Consider the following 16143-nt stretch of genomic DNA (forward strand, 5'->3'; position numbering starts at 1 on the left):
TTTACACTGCAATTATTACTCAAAAAAATCTATGATGCCTAAGGGGTTTGTTACCATAGTTACGATGGGGTTCTAAGGACCATCATCTGCTCTCCACGTCGTCCAATCAGGTGGTGGGTCTGAAGCTGCACCACTAAAGTACAGGAGACGCATATCTGGCAACACGGCACTTAGAAAGAGAGACTTCTTCAGGAGTACCGGAGGATGTGGCTAGGACAGTGAAGAGAGAGAGAGAGACAGACAGACAGACAGACAGACAGAGACAGACAGACAGACAGACAAGAGGGAAAAGGAGAGAGGGGGAGAAAAGAGCGAAGCACTCTCCGCAATCACGTCGTAACACGGAAGGCAGAAGCAAGGACGAAGACAGCAGGACAGGCAGGTGAGAAACTCAGACCGCTTTGGTCCGTCCCTTCACCCTTTATTGTTCCAGTGTTGCTCTCTGAAACAACACCAACAACAACAACAACAACAACAACATCAACAAAGAGAGTGCAGAGCAGATTGATCTTTTAAGACAACCAACCCCTCTATCCCACCCGCCCGCCACCCGCCCCCCCCCCCCACCCCCCTCCCGCCACCTCTCCGCTTTGAAAATCGTACCTTTTCTTTTATTTTCTTTTGAAACGATCATCGCAAGCATTTCGAATCACATTGCGTTAAAAAAAATCGTGCCATCAAAGCACTCCAGCTGGGCTCTTATATACTTCCGATAATTTTGTAGTTCTCAGATGTGGAGTGCATTGAGCAGCAAAGTCAGCTCAGCTCAAAGGGTGGGTGAAAAAAAAAAAAGCAGAGGGCCTACATTGATCATAGTATTCCAAATCTCATTACTTGGAACATCTGATGAAAGATATTTCAAAAGCCCCCATTTAGAAGCAGTAAATGGAAGCCTCTACAGATCAAAGACACGGAGCTGGGACGAATTTTTGTTTGCAGTTGTGTTAGGTTTTTTTTTTTAAATAGAGGGAAGGGTTGCTTGTGCTAAATCTGCAGAATGGCGTACAGCAGCATGGGCTCCATATTCTAGGGATCAAACCCCCCGCCCCCCCCCCCCCCCACCCCCCTCCCTACCCCCTTCTCCACCGCCACCAACACCCCTCCCAGCAGACCCTTCTGCTGTGCAATCCATGTAGCCGTCGATACTGCATGGTGTTGTCAGTCGGCAGACGGAAGGAGTAAGCAGGGGGTGAGAGAAAGAAAGAGAGAGAGAGAGAGAGAGAGAGAGAGAGAGAGAGAGAGAGAGAGAGAGAGAGAGAGAGAGAGAGAGAGAGAGAGAGAGAGAGAGAGAGAGAGAGAGAGAGAGAGAGAGAGAGAGAGATTTTGCCTTGACAAACAGCACGGATAATAAAACAAAAATGGATTCGCTTCTCGCCTCTCACAACAAGAAAAAATGGCAGCGCTTGTTAACGCGCTGACCACAGTCCATCAGCTGCTTCCTGGGGCGTGATTTCGCCATCGCCCCGTTGAAAATATGGATTTCTAAAACTTTTTTTTTAATCTACTTTTTTCCTTTTCGGAAAAAAAAAGTGTAGCGTAGTTTGAAAGAAATACATATCGCACTGGGCGAAGGTGACATGATATTGGCATTCTAGGCTCTTTCTTGTCGCCCAATCTCTCCACTTCCAAGCTCGCATAATCCGCCTTTGTGAATCGTTGTTTTTTCTTAATATATATATATATATATAGATACCATTGGTTGAAAAGAGAGCAATGGAGAATTATGTGCTTGTTTTGTCAGCGGTCAATCTGTATCCCACTGTGATGGAGGAGCACCACTCTCAGCGCTGTTATTTGTTTTAAATATCTAATTTTTCACACACTCTCAATCTCAAGTCTTCTGGTGTGATAATTAACCTCCAGTGACAGTCTCAGAACTACTATTCCACAAATTCAACTTTCATCATTTTGAGGGTGTTACATTTTCCTTTTAACCAACACACAAAGTGAAGGCGACTTTATATTTGCATTGTCTTCTGGTTTTGAGGCCATTCACAGCTTACTTTTGGAAAGAAGCACTCGCTGCTAAATCTCTTAAGCCACTGTGGCTAATCCACTCTTGATTTTGTTCATCAAAAAAATGTGGCAAAACTGCATGACATCAACATGACAGCAACATGTATTTCAATAAAGCTGTTAAGATCCCTTTCTTTCAACGGAGGTTGATATTTTAGGTAAGGAGATAGCCTAACTTTTCATTTTTCTGTGCGCGGTACGATATTTCCCCCCTTTCAACTTGTTAAGTTCATGTGCTGGGTCCATGTCAACAAAGTTTCAATTAAAAATAGAACCACATTGGAAATCCTCAGACCACTTCGTCTCTGTGCAACAAGTCTGCAACTATTTTGATGTCTGCAGTGACCCATATTAACTTAGTCTTAAGAGGCTTGCAGTCACTAGTAAGCAGAATTAGACGTTCTTTTAGAACTGTGGATTAATGCTACATTTCCACTCTTTGGACCAGATCATAAGGTTGTATCTTGAGTAACAAAGAGTGTTACAATTTGTGGATCGTGGCACCTACTGATAATTGCGATCCCAAAGCTAAATTTTAGGGCAAGATTGTATGCTACAATTTTGCCTTTCTGCAATCGCAATGAATTCGCCAAAAGAATTAGTCATGTGCTGAGATCCAAGTAGGGCCTAGCTCATTATTAAAACAACCTAGTAGAAACCTGCTTTTCATGAATCAACTCAATTTTAGGGAAGGCTTTCAAAATGAAGAGCCAGCCTAATTGCAAGTGCGTGAAGGAAGTGTAAAAGATATATATAAAACTAACATGCTGCCGTGTTGCTTTTGCTGGATTATGTTTTGGCGAGTGCATTTGTATCGCACTGTATCCCATTAAACTTGTCGCTGACATTACTTCAAGCCAATCTGTTTAGCACATCTAAATGTGCCGTGTAGAGCAGACTGATCTGGCAATTTGGCTGCTGATATTAAACGTTCCTATGCGGACCCCACTGTCTGTATCCTCCCCATATACTCGATAATGGCCGAGGATAAAGAAAGGTTCTCATTGGTGGAGAGCCATTGCGAATATTTCTCTCTCTCTCCCTCTCTCTCCCCCTCTCTCTCTCTCTCTCTCTCTCTCTCTCTCTCTCTCTCCCCCTCTCTTCTCTCACCCCGCCCAAGTAATATTGCAGTTTTCATGCAGTCCCATTGTTCTGCACCAGACCTGCTGCTGTGATCAATAACGCGCACTGTGAAGACCAGCGCCCTACATGGCGCCTCAGCGACTTCCTCTCTTCAGCGTGACGGGATCCATTTTAGATCTCAGCTGGGCATCATTTCAAATAGTCCCTTGGATGCGAAGAGCCATGCTAAATGGACCCCCCTCTTGCCAGGCAGATCAGGGAAAAAAAAAAGAGCTAAGCACAATGGGAGCACTCTGATGATGTTGTGGACCAGAAGGACAAAGCAAGAGCAAGTTTTTCCGACCTGGTACCGAAGCCGGCGGAAATCGTTCTGGTCCTACCTGCATCTGACCCATCCCTAATTTTGTCATTATTTGTAAAAAAAAATTGCCGAATTCCTGCGTTCCCTAGTTCATCGTCGCACAGCAAGTGAAGGTTAGACGCTAGTCTCTCGAACCGTGTAACATAACCGTATTGGTCACACAGCATGATGCGGTAGGTAAAATGGTTCCAAAAGGAGTGCTCCCTGGCGGCAAGAGAACAAATTGTCCAGTGGTCTCAGCAGTCCCTCTCCTTTTTAAAAAAAAAAAAAAGAAATGTACACTACACACCCAGGAAACTCTTTGTTTCTTACAACTGGAGATTTTGTGAAACATCCGTGCAGAGGAACGGTCTTGCTGTACGGCGAAGAAGCCAGGGTGTGGTTCACACCGAACAACATGAAGCACCGTCGGAATCAGAACCTGTGTTCTTTATTGTGGCTTGCTACACTTAAGTCAGTGGGAATCTTTATTGTTACATTCCTTGTGTGTTTGTCCAGCTACATCAAAGTGAGGAACATCACAGGACTCAGAGAACTGTACCCAGCACTGATATCAAAGCCCTCAGAGTACTTTTGATTCATTGAATTCTTCCTTGTTGATGCAATTCAAACTTTGGAATCATTCTGCCTGTGACTAACCACATTACAGCCAGAAATTCTTGATGTGTTTTTAACAATAGCTGGCTCCTCGAGCAGCTTTACATAATGAAACGAATGGCTGAGAAAATCTCCAGAAATTGGTGGATGACATGAATCTTTTCCACTGGAATAAAGAAGGCCAGGAAGGGAGCTGACAGAGGAGTTATGATCGACTCTAAGAAGGGATATTCGGTAAATATTTCACCTTCAGTGAAACGATAACTAGACAATGTAAAGCGAAGAACATAGCCGGAGGATGCAAGGGAGACTTTTACTTCTTTCGGCAATAAGTTGTGAGAATGTGGAATGTATTACCTGGAAACAGTGATAATGATTAGGCTTGGTTGCTCGTGCTAAGTGCAGGTAGGAGTTGAACCATACGTTAGATTCAATCGCTGCACATATTTAACGGAGAGTTGAACTGGCAGACATTAGTTATACAGGGGCTACGTTTTGCTCTACAAATACTCATTTTTCCAAGGGGCTTTATCCTTCAATGAAGAATCTGTAAAAACCCTTTGGGGAGCAGAGAGAAGGACCATATCGAACCCCTTCAACCATGTCTGCTGTGTTTTCCATGAACACCTGATACCCTGATATCCTTCCTGATACCCTGAAAGAAAACTTCAAAAGATATTTGGGTTTGCCACCCGACTTTTTCCACTTGGGCAGCTTACAATCTAGCGGTATTAATATAGGTTTCTCTAACCAAGTAACCCTTGCTTTCCTTCCCTCTCTGTTCCTCTACCACCCTAATTCTCTGACTAGTTTCACTGTCCTGATTAATTTTACTGATTGCATTCCTCGTTGACACCTTCCCCTCAGCTAACGATGAACCATTCGACATTTCCTTATTGTGCCTGCTTTGATCTGTTGTTTTCACACCTTACCCTTCCATTCCTCTCGTTTCCCTCCTCCCGTGACACTCAGTCTGAAGAAAGGTCTCGACCCGAAACGTCGCCCATTCCTTCTCTCCAGAGATGCCGCCTGAACCGCTGAGTTACTCCAGCATGTTGTGTCTATTTTCTTTCCATGGGTCGTTTGTGTTCGATTCACTGCTTTCATTTACTCATGGTTATGTCTCACTGCAAACCTCCACAAATTTCTCTTTGTTGAGCTATAAATTCCAATCAAAGTTGATTGTGAGTTCTAGTGTGAAGTGTGACACTGAGATCTTTGGATTTACAAATGTGATGCTTCAAAGGGGTGGCACGGTGGCGTAGCGGTAAAGTTGTTGCCTTACAGCGCCAGAGACCCGGGTTCAATCCGGGTTCAATCTGTAATCAGTTTGTACGTTCTCCCTGTGACCACATGGGTTTTCTCCGGGTGCTCCAGTTTTCTCCCACACTCCAAAGATGTACAGATTTGTAGGTTAATTAGTTTCGGTAGAATTGTAAATTATCCCTATCATGTAGGATAGTGCTGCCGATAGTGCTGCTGCCAATCTCCTATCCCCCCCCCCCTCCGGACCAAACTCAGATCCTGTGGGGACAGGGCTTTCTCCATCGCTGCTCCCACCCTATGGAACTCACTACCCCAAACCGTCAGAGACTCCTCCTCACTCACCACATTCAAAACATCACTGAAGTCTCACCTGTTCAGTACTGCCTTCAACCACTGAAGGTCACCTCACCTTCTGTCTCCTTTCTCTGTTCGTTTACTTATTTATCTATTTATTCACTTCCCTATGTTCTTTAAATCCCTGTAAAGCGTCTTTGAGTGTATGAAAAGCGCTATATAAATGTAATGCATTATTATTATTATTATTATTAGTGTGTAGGGTGATCGCTGGTTGATGCGGACTCAGTGAGCCCAAGAGCCTGTTTCTGTGCTCTGTACCTCTAAAGTCTAAACGTTGAAAAGCCAAGACTGAACAAATTTAACCTCAAATATAATAAATAATTATCCATAACCTGGCCACACTGAATCCACATTGAAAAAAAACATGATTAAATGCTCTGGAGGGATGTTATAATCTATTTTAAAAGTTGCTTCTCAAGCTTAATGTTGGTCTACAAGTCATTGCAGCTTTTGCAATATGATTTGTAAAATACATTTTGATTCATAAAGCAAGACCAGGTGCAATGTGAAATGGAACCCAAACACTTTGAAGATAGAGTTCTCTATCTTCTCTCATTCTTCCCATTCCTTCTCTCCAGAGATGCTGCCTGTCCCGCTGAGTTATTCCAGCATTTTATGTCTATCTTTGATTTAAACCAGCATCCGCAGTTCCTTCCCACCCTTTTCAACACTGAGCATTTACTTGTGTAGGAAGGAACTGCAGATGCTGGTTTAAACCAAAGATAGACACACAAAGCTGGAGCAACTCAGCAGGTCAGACAGCATCTCTGGAGAAAAGGAAGTGGTGACGTTTCGGGTTGAGACACTTCTTTAAATCTGAAGATCGGATTCAGGTTAGGTCTGCAGAATGGTCTCGACCCGAAACATCGCCTGTTCCTTTTCTCCAACAGATGCTGTCTGACCCTTTGAACATTTACTTTTTTTGCCACAATGCTATTTACCTGCGCTGTATTTCACACAACCGTGTCCTTCAGTCACATCCAGGAAAAACTCATGGGAATTTTCAGAGAGGGAAATACTCAGCAAAGCCCTGGGAGCATTATGTATGATGTACAGTAATAAACTGTTTCCAAAACTGTGCATTGCAGGTGTGTTGTTATAGAGTTGATATCTTGTAGCATGCAACAGGAAATGTATAGAGTTTATCTATGTTAGAAATGTTCATAAGTTCATGTTTTCGGAGCAGATTTAGGCTATTTGGCCCGACAAGTCTACTCTGCCATTCAATCATGGCTGATCTATCTTTCCCTCTCAACCCGATTCTCCTGCCTTCTCCCCATAACCCCTGACACCCATACTAATCAAGAATCTGTCAATCTCCGTCTTAAAAAATACCATTGACTTGGCCTCCACAGCCGTCTGTGGCAATGAATTCCACAGATTCACCACCCTCTGGCTAAAGAAAGTCCTCCTTAATTCCTTTCTGAAGGTACGCATTTTATTCTGAGGCTGTGACCTCTGGTCCTAGACTCTCCCACTAGTGGAAACAACCTCTCCACATCCACTCTATCCAGGCCTTTCACTGTTTATTTACTAGTTATTTTCTTGAAATTTGTGTGCAAGGAGACTGAAAACAAATGAGAACATTGCGAGTTATTATTAATGCTTTGATTGATGAATTGGAGTTATGTTCGTACTCTTGACCAAATATTAGAGATAGACACAAAAAGCGGAAGTAACTCAGCGGGTCAGGCAGCATCTCAGGAGAAAAGGTATAGGTGACGTTTCGGGTCGAGACCCTTCTTCAGAAATATTAGCCGGCTTTGGGAGAGCATCTTATGAAAACAATTCTGAGACCGTTATCATTATGGAATGATATTATGCCCTTTAAAAATAAATGCTTGAGAATTAATTATTGACAATATACGACTATTTTAGTCAGAGTCAACAAATACAGAGTGAGGTTTCCACAAATGTTGCCCACCATTTGTAATGGGCAGTTGAAATTATTGATAATAATTACTCTATGTTTGGAAACAACAGTGAATTGATGTGGATGAGACGAGTGTTGCAAAACAACTGCATTGTTGACGTGTTTAAAGTTTTTAGTTTAGAGATCCAGAGCGGAAACAGGCCCTTCAGCTCACCATGTCAGCGCCCATCAGCCATCCCCATACACTAGCACTGTCCTACACACACTGGGGACAATTTACAATTCTTACCAAAGCCAATTAGCCGACAAACCTGCACGTCTTTGGAGTGTGGGAGGAAATCGGAGCACCTGAGAAAACCCACGCGGTCACGGGGAGAATGTACAAACTCTGTCCAGACAGCACCCGTAGTCAGGATTGAACCCGGGACTCTGGTGCCGTAAGGCAGCAACTCTACTGCTAAGCCACTGTGCCACCCCTTTGAACCACGCGGTAGAGCCTTCACAGAAATCCTTTAACTACAGTGCAAGAGTTGGTTCTGATCTCTATATTCAAAAGCTTGAAGCCTGCACTCTGTGTTCAGTAGTGTGAAATGCCAGACATTGCTGAAGGATGTGAAACTCTAAAGCACGGGAATGCGAGGTTGGAATTAGGAAGTTGTAAAGTTGGAATTTGAAGCAATGGGGCTGTAAGATAAGAGCCGAAAGACTGGCGGGACTGAGGGAATTGCAGGAGTCATTCTGGAAGCTGGAAATGTGGGGAATGTGGGCCTGGAGACTTTGATGTCAGCCGGGGAACACTGCATGTGGGGCAAGGTTGGAGGCTTCGACTGGCAGGCTGGCGGACGAGGGGGGAAGACTGGAAGTGGGGTGCTGAGTCCAAAGGCAAGGCAAGGGGAATTTAAAAAATGTGAGCCTGTGACCTTAAAGAGCAAACAAGCATCACACTGGAGACCCAGAGTCACAGAGTTCAACGTGGACACTGGAGACTGATAAGTACAAAGATGAACGAGAGAAACTCGAGAAATTAAATGAAATAAACGGCCTTACTTTTGTAAAAAGCAGTGTCAAATTGGAACAGATATTAAAATCCTCGAGTTTTGATAGATTAAGGTTTAAACTGGCAAACTACCTAAGAATTACGTAGATAAATACAATAGTATGAGTTGTGTCTTTCACCATTCATCTATTTTGTCATTTGGTCGTGAACATAAAAGACATGAATGAATAAATGAATACGTTTATTGGCCAAGTATGTGCGTACACAAGGAATGTGCCTTGGTGCTCCGCTCACAAATGACAACACAAACATACAGTTAACAATTAAGAATAAAGCATAAACACATCAAAACAATAAGGATACACCATTACGGCCTACACATGTGGGTGAAAATAAACCAGAGCAAAAAAGAGACTACAGACTTTGGTTATTGAGTAGAACTAACACTCGTGGAATAAAGCTGGTTTTATGTCTGGCTGTGGCTGCTTTGACAGTCCGGAGTCGCCTTCTAGAGGGAAGTGCTTCAAAGAGTTTGTGGCCAGGGTGAGAGCTATAGAAACAAGGAACCGCAGATCCTGGTTTATAAAAAGAGACACAAAGTGCTGGAGTAACTCAGCGGAATAGGCAGCATCGCAGGAGAACATGGAGAGGTGATGTTTCAGGTCAGGACACTTCTTCAGACTGATCATATTTAGCTGTTTTGTTATCCATGCCTTTTGCACTGCCTGGTATTATCGCTTTCCACCATTCTAATTCACCTGCCGATAAAACCATTATTCATCACAATGGTCGTCAAGTCAAGTCAGAGGGCCTCAAACGCTAGGGAGTAGAAATAGGTTTTGAGCCTGGACTTAGTCGATGGAGGGGGGCAGTTCTGATGGGGAGAGGGATGCTGTTCCACAGTCTAGGAGCTGCAACCGCAAAAGCGCGGTCACCCCTGAGCTTAAGCCTAGACCGCGGGATAGTGAGTAGCCCCAAGTCGGCCGACCTGAGGGACCTGGAGATAGAGTGGTGGGTTAGAAGATTTTTGATATGGGGGGGGGCAAGCCCGTTTAGGGCTTTGTATGTGAATAGGATATGGTACGTTTGGATGTATCAAACAATCTGCTGCAGGATAGACACAAAACACTGGAGTAACTCAGCGGGTCAGGCAGCATCTCTGGAGAAAAGGAATTGAGATGCCGCCTGACCCACTGAGTTACTCCAGCATTTTGTGTCCATCCTTGGTATGAACCAGCATCTGTGGTTCCTTCCTACACATTTAATCTTCTGGAGGAAGTCAGTGGTGCAGGGGAAATGAGCAGTTGACCTTTCGGGTCAAGACCCCTCACCTGGATTGATAGAGGGGAGATAGCCAGTGTAAAGAGTTGAAGAGGTGTGAGTTGGACCTCTCACCTACCACCCACTGTCTCTACACTCGCCCCACTCCCATCCCCTTGCCCATCGTCTCCCACCTCACCTGATTCCATCCATCACCTGCAGTCCCGTCTCACCCCTCTCTCCCACGTCTTTACATTAGTTATCTTCCCAATACACTCATAGCTGGGTCACGACCCAAAAAGTCAACTACCCCCACTGTGTTCTTCCAGCAGTTTGTTTTTTTTCTGCTCCAGATTCCCAGCAACTGTAATCTCTTGTGTCTTCAAGTAAAACCACTTCTTTAATTTATACTTTTAACCCTTGTTTTCAAATCCTTCCAAGGCCTCACCTCTCCCTCTGGGATCTCCTCTATCCAACCATCCTACCTTCCTCTGATCAATCCCTCACCTTCATTAACCAAACGCCAAACTCCGAAAATCCCGCTTTAAATCTCACCATCTTTCTACCTTTCCTCCTGTAAGAAATTCCATAAAACTAAACAATTTGGCCTTATTCCTTAAATGTACTGGGAGGCACAATGGCGCAGAGGTAGAGTTGCTGCCACCAGAGACTCGGGTTCAATCCTGGCTGTGGGTGCTGTCTGTAGGGAGTCTATGACCTTGTGAGTTTTTTCCGGGTGCTCCAGTTTCCTGCCACACTCTAAAGATGTACAGGTTTGTAGGTTAATTGGCTTCTGGAAATTGTAAATTGTCCAAAGTGTGCAGAATAGTGCCAGCGTGCATGGTGATCGCTGGTTGGCATGGACTCATTGTGCCGAAGGGCCTATTTACGCGCTATATCTCTAAAGTAAATTATAGTATGTACCTCGGCATTAAGTTCAAGTGCTTAGCATTGCTGTGAATTACCGTAGGATGTTTCGCTATTGTAAGGAAGTTAAATAAATGTAACTTGCTACCGCTATTGTTGAATATTGTTGAGGAGTTTCTGCATCAAGATGTCAACATTCAGCCAATTAGATATAGGATTATTCAAAGGTCCTCAAATGTGTCTCTGACCTTGGGTCCTGACATCAGATGCAGTCATTGTGGAGTTTGCATGTTCTCCCTGCGACCATGTGGGTTTCATCCGGGTGCCCCGGTTTCCTACCACTTCCCAGACAGGCAGGTTAATTGACCTCTGTAAATTGGCCCTAGCATGTAGGGAGTGGATGAGAAAGTCTGAATGAGCTATCCTGAATGGGTGAGCGATGATTTACATGCACTTGTTGGGCCGAGTGGCCTGCTTCATGCTGTACTTCTAAACTAAACTAAACCAAACTCCTACCCCTAGTGCAATCCAATTTTCTCCATCATTCTGCTCCTTACTCCTCCTTTGAACACTTAGTGGTCTGAGGGTCCTGTTTCCATGCAGTATCTTTGAATCAATCAATCAATCAATCAATCAATCAATATTGGACCCCAGAACAATAAGAGAAGGAATAAAAAAACTTCAGGAACATTTTCAGCTTCTCCTTGGTAAATGGAACCTCTGCATGGGAAAAGAGCATTCATGATGGTACAGATTATCTGTCTGGTGAAGAATCTATGTATTGGGGTGGCAGGGTGGTGCAGCGGTAGAGTTGCTGCCTTACAGCGCCAGAGACAATAATAAGTGTAAGAAAATAACTGCAGATGCTGGTGCAAATCGAAGGTATTTATTCACAAAATGCTGGAGTAACTCAGTGGGTCAGGCAGCATCTCAGGAGAGAAGGAATGGGTGACGTTTCGGGTCGAGACCCTTCTGAAGAAGGGTCTCGACCCGAAACATCACCCATTCCTTCTCTCCTGAGATGCTGCCTGACCTGCTGAGTTACTCCAGCATTTTGTGAATGGAGACAATAATAAAGTATCAATGAATATGGTTTGTGCTCCTGGTTACCCACTCGTGTTTATTTTGTTTTTGTTTATGTTGTGGTGGATGTTGACCAGATGCTGTCCAAGTACAATCTTCTCTTGATCTATTTAATGCGCAGAAAAATGTTGTTTTATTTACATTGATTATTGATGAGATCACATCTGGAATACCATGAGTACTATTGGCCTCCTTTTTTAAGGAATGATGTTAATGCTTCTGACGCAGTTCAGAGAAGGCTTATTAGATTGATAATTGGAATAGGCGAGTTGCTTAGTTCAGTTTATTGGCAGGTGAACCGATGTACAGTGAAAGCTTTTGTTGTGTGCTAACCAGTCAGCGGAAAGACTATACACGATTACAGTCGAGCCATCTGCAGTGTACACACACATGATAAGACGAATAACATTCAGTGCAAGGTAAAGTCCGATTAAAGATAGTCCGAGGGTCTCCAGTGAGGTAGATTGTAGGTCAGGACTGCTCTCTAGTTGTTGAGAGGATGGTTCAGTTGCCTGATAACAGCTGTGAAGAAACTGTCCCTGAATCTGGAGGTGTGGATTTTCACACTGAGAGTCATCGAGTCATACTGCATGGAAACAGGCCCTTTGACCCAACTCGCCCAGATCGACCAACATGTCCCATCTACACTCAGGGCCGTTTGTACAGCATTATGGGCCCCCGGGCAAAGCAGTGTACTGGGGCCCCTACCGTTACTCTCCCCCACCCTCCTTTCCCTACCAGCCCCCCCCCCCTGTCGTGCCGGCGAAAAGCACTTACCGAAAAGCACTTAGCGATGGACTTAGGGTGCTACATTGTTGCGAAAAGCACTTACAGATCGCTGTGAGAAGCAAAATGTTGCGAAAAAAGCACTTATTGAACCTACATTTTTAAAGTAGTATTTATTTATTGCAAGTCACTTAACATACACAGATCAGCATGGGGCCCCTATGCTCGTGGGGCCCCGGGCAAGTGCCCATCAGGCCCATGCGTTAAGACGGCCCTGTCTACACTAGTCCCACCTGCCCGGTTTGGTCCATGTCCCTCTAAACATGTCCTATCCATGTACCTGTCCAAATGTTTCTTAAACGCCCACCGAGTCCGCACTGACCAGCAATCCCCACACTCTTGCACCGTCCTCCACACACTAGGGACAATTTACAATTGTACCAAGCCAATTAGCCTACAAACCTGAACGCCTTTGGAGTGTGTGAGGAAACCGGAGCACCCAGGGAAAAGCCACACGGTCATGGGGAGAATATGCGAACTCCGTACAGACGGCACCCGTGGTCAGGATTGAACCCGGGTCTCTGGCGCTGTAAGGTAACTCTACCTCTGCGCCACCGTGCCGCTCTGACTTTGTTAATAATCTAAAAGGCGAAAAGTGATCTTTGACAAAACACACACTCAGCTGGTCAAGCAGCATCTGGGGAGGGAATGGGCAGACGATGTTTCGGTTGGGACCCCCCTTTAGGCTGGTCTTCAGATTGAACGGACCCTTCCTCTCCATACCGTCGCCAGCTGCTGCCTAACCCACTGAGATCCTCCAGCACTTTGTGTGTTGCTCAAGATTCCATCATCTACAGTCTTGTGCCTCGTAGAGTCAGAGTCTACTTATTTACATCGGCGAAACCAAGCGCAGGCTCGGCGATCGCTTCGCTCAACACCTGCGCTCGGTCCGCGTTGGCCAAACTGGTCTCCCGGTGGCCGAGCACTTCAACTCCCCCTCCCATTCCCAGTCTGACCTTTCTGTCATAGGCCTCCTCCAGTGCCATAGTGAGGCCCACCGGAAATTGGTGGAACAGCACCTCATATTTCGCCTGGGCAGCTTGCAGCCCAGTGGTATGAACATCAACTTCTCCCACTTTAGATAGTTCCTCTGTCCCTCTCTTCACCTCCCCCTTTCCCAGATCTCCCTCTATCTTCCTGTCTCCACCTATATCCTTCCTTTGTCCCGCCCCCCCTGACATCAGTCTGAAGAAGGGTCTCGACCCGAAACGCCACCCATTCCTTCTCTCCTGAGATGCTGCCTGACCTGCTGAGTTACTCCAGCTTTTTGTGAAATAAATACCTTCGATTTGTACCCGCATCTGCAGTTATTGTCCTATATTTCTCCCCTTAGACTTGTTCCATTCAAAAAGAAGAGGGTAGACCTATGACCTGACTTTATACATCTTCCTTTCCCCCATGACACCTCTTATTAACCTATTGACCGCTCTGTCTTTTTTTAAGTAACTGTTTCATCGCGGTTGCAATTCATTTATGTTTTTTTACATCTGTACCTTTGGTCTAGATATTCGTGCTGTGTTTTCTTCATGCAAATATCATAATGTGTGGATATCATTGCCAAGACCATCAGATATCACCCATCTTGAGTAGTCCGTGATAAGATGGTGATGGTCTGTAGCTTGCACTGCTGCAGTCTGTGAGGTAAAGGCATTCTCTCAGTGCTGGTAAATGCAGTGTTGAGGAGTTTACTTCAGTTATAAAGTTCATTGTCTATGGAACTGATGTGCTGCAAAGCACTACTGTGCTGAGAACTCTACTCTGCACTCAAAATGCAATAACAAGGAACTGCAGATGCTGGTTTAACAAAGAAAGACACAAAATGCTGGAGCAACTCAGCCGGACAGACAGCATCTCTGGGGAACATGGAGAGGCGACATTTCGGGCCGGGACCCTTCCTTGGACTGTTTGCAGGAGGGGAATGGAAAGAAAGCTGGAAAAGAGGAGAGGCAGGACAGAGTATGGCAAGTGACAGGTGAACACAGGTGAGGGGGGGGGGGGGGTCTGAAGAAGGGTTCCCACCCGGAACATCAGTCATCCTTTCTCTCCAGAGATGCTGCCTGACCTGCTGAGTTACCCCAGCATTTTGTGTCCATCTTCAGTGTAAACCAGCATCTGTATTCCTTTCTACACGGGGTTTTTTTGAAAGGCAGATTGTTGGACAAATGACCAAAAGATGAAAAACAGGTGTAATTCTGGACTCTATATCTTTATGTCTCCCCCTTTACTCTATCTATTGCACTGGTGTTTTACCCGATTGTGTTTATGTAAAGTATATCTGATCTGTTTGCATGGCATGTAAAACAAAGCTGTTCACTGTACCTCGGTCAATGTGACCATAATAAACCTAAACCTAGACACTGCCCAACAGCATCTGCTGCCTTGGTCCGGTGGAAATAATGCACGTTGCCAGGGATGCTATAGAGTGTAGAAGAAGCCTTAAATGGCATTATTGTCATATGTCTTCATTCCTGGGATGTAATCATCTCTGGCCAATTGCCCCAAAACAGAGTGGTCTGCCATGCCTTTCTGAGGGCAATTATGAGTCAACATGTCTGCTGTGGGTTTAGAGACAAACCTAAACCTGACCAGACTGTAAATGTCATTCCCTGAAATTCATTAGTAAATCAGATGGAGTTTCACAACAATCCACTAATTTCTTTGTCACCTTTGCAATACATTTGCATTTGTTTAGTTAAGATTCATGAATTAATTTGAGTTTAAATTCACCTGCTGTTATGAAGGGATTAAAACCCTGTGATCCAGGTCTGAGCCTCTGAATACTCATTGTATAATTAGCCGTCATGTTGTCAGATACTGCAGTGTTTCCTACACATTACTCATACTCCAATCACTGTTCACCGGCAATGGTGGAGGTCGTAGAGACAGCACAGAAACAGGCCCTTCAGCCCCACTTGTCCATGCAGACCAAGATAACAACCTCAGCTCGATTCGTGTCTCACAAATCTGATTGAGTTTTCTGAAGACGTGACCAAAAACGGTCGATGAGGGCAGAACTGTAGATGTTGTATACATAGATTTCAGTAAGGCATTCAACAAGGTTCTGCATGGAAGTCTGCTCTGGAAGGTTAGATTGCATGGGATCCAAGGAGAGATAGCTGAATGGATAGAAAAATGTCTTCATGGAAGGAAGCAGAAGGTGATGGTGGAAGGTTGCTTCTCGGACTGGAGGCCTGTGACCAGTGGTGTGCCTCAGGTTTCGGTGCTGGGCCCGTTACTGTTTGTCATCTACATCAATGATTTGGATGAGAACATACAGGGCAAGATTAGCAAGTTTGCTGATGATACCAAAGTGGGTGGTTTTGCAGATAGTGAAGATGGTTGTGAAAAATTGCAGTAGGATCTTGATCGATTGGCCAGGTGGGCTTAGGAATGATTGATGGGATTTAATACAGAGAAATGTGAGGTGTTGCATTTGGGAAGTCTAACATGGGCAGGACCTACACAATGAATGGTAGAGTGTGGTAGAGCAGAGGGATCTAGGAATACAGGTGCATGGTTCCTTGAAGGTTGAATTGCAGGTAAATTAAGTGGTCAAAAAGGCTTTTTACACATTGGCCTTCATCAGTCAGAGCATTG

The 16143-nt window shown here is 44.7% G+C and overlaps 1 protein-coding gene across 1 annotated transcript in view; it reads left to right on the plus strand.

Moving 5' to 3' along the window:
• The first annotated feature begins 244 nt into the window (after positions 1-244).
• The window catches only part of axin1 (axin 1), a 399614-nt gene continuing 383715 nt past the window's right edge, over positions 245-16143 (plus strand). The window contains exon 1 of the mRNA XM_078418159.1: positions 245-382. The gene's annotated coding sequence lies outside the window, so the exon portion shown is untranslated. The remainder of the gene's footprint in view (positions 383-16143) is intronic.

The sequence above is a fragment of the Rhinoraja longicauda genome, chromosome 21 (genome assembly GCF_053455715.1).
Source record: "Rhinoraja longicauda isolate Sanriku21f chromosome 21, sRhiLon1.1, whole genome shotgun sequence".
Taxonomy (NCBI): Eukaryota; Metazoa; Chordata; class Chondrichthyes; order Rajiformes; family Arhynchobatidae; genus Rhinoraja; species Rhinoraja longicauda.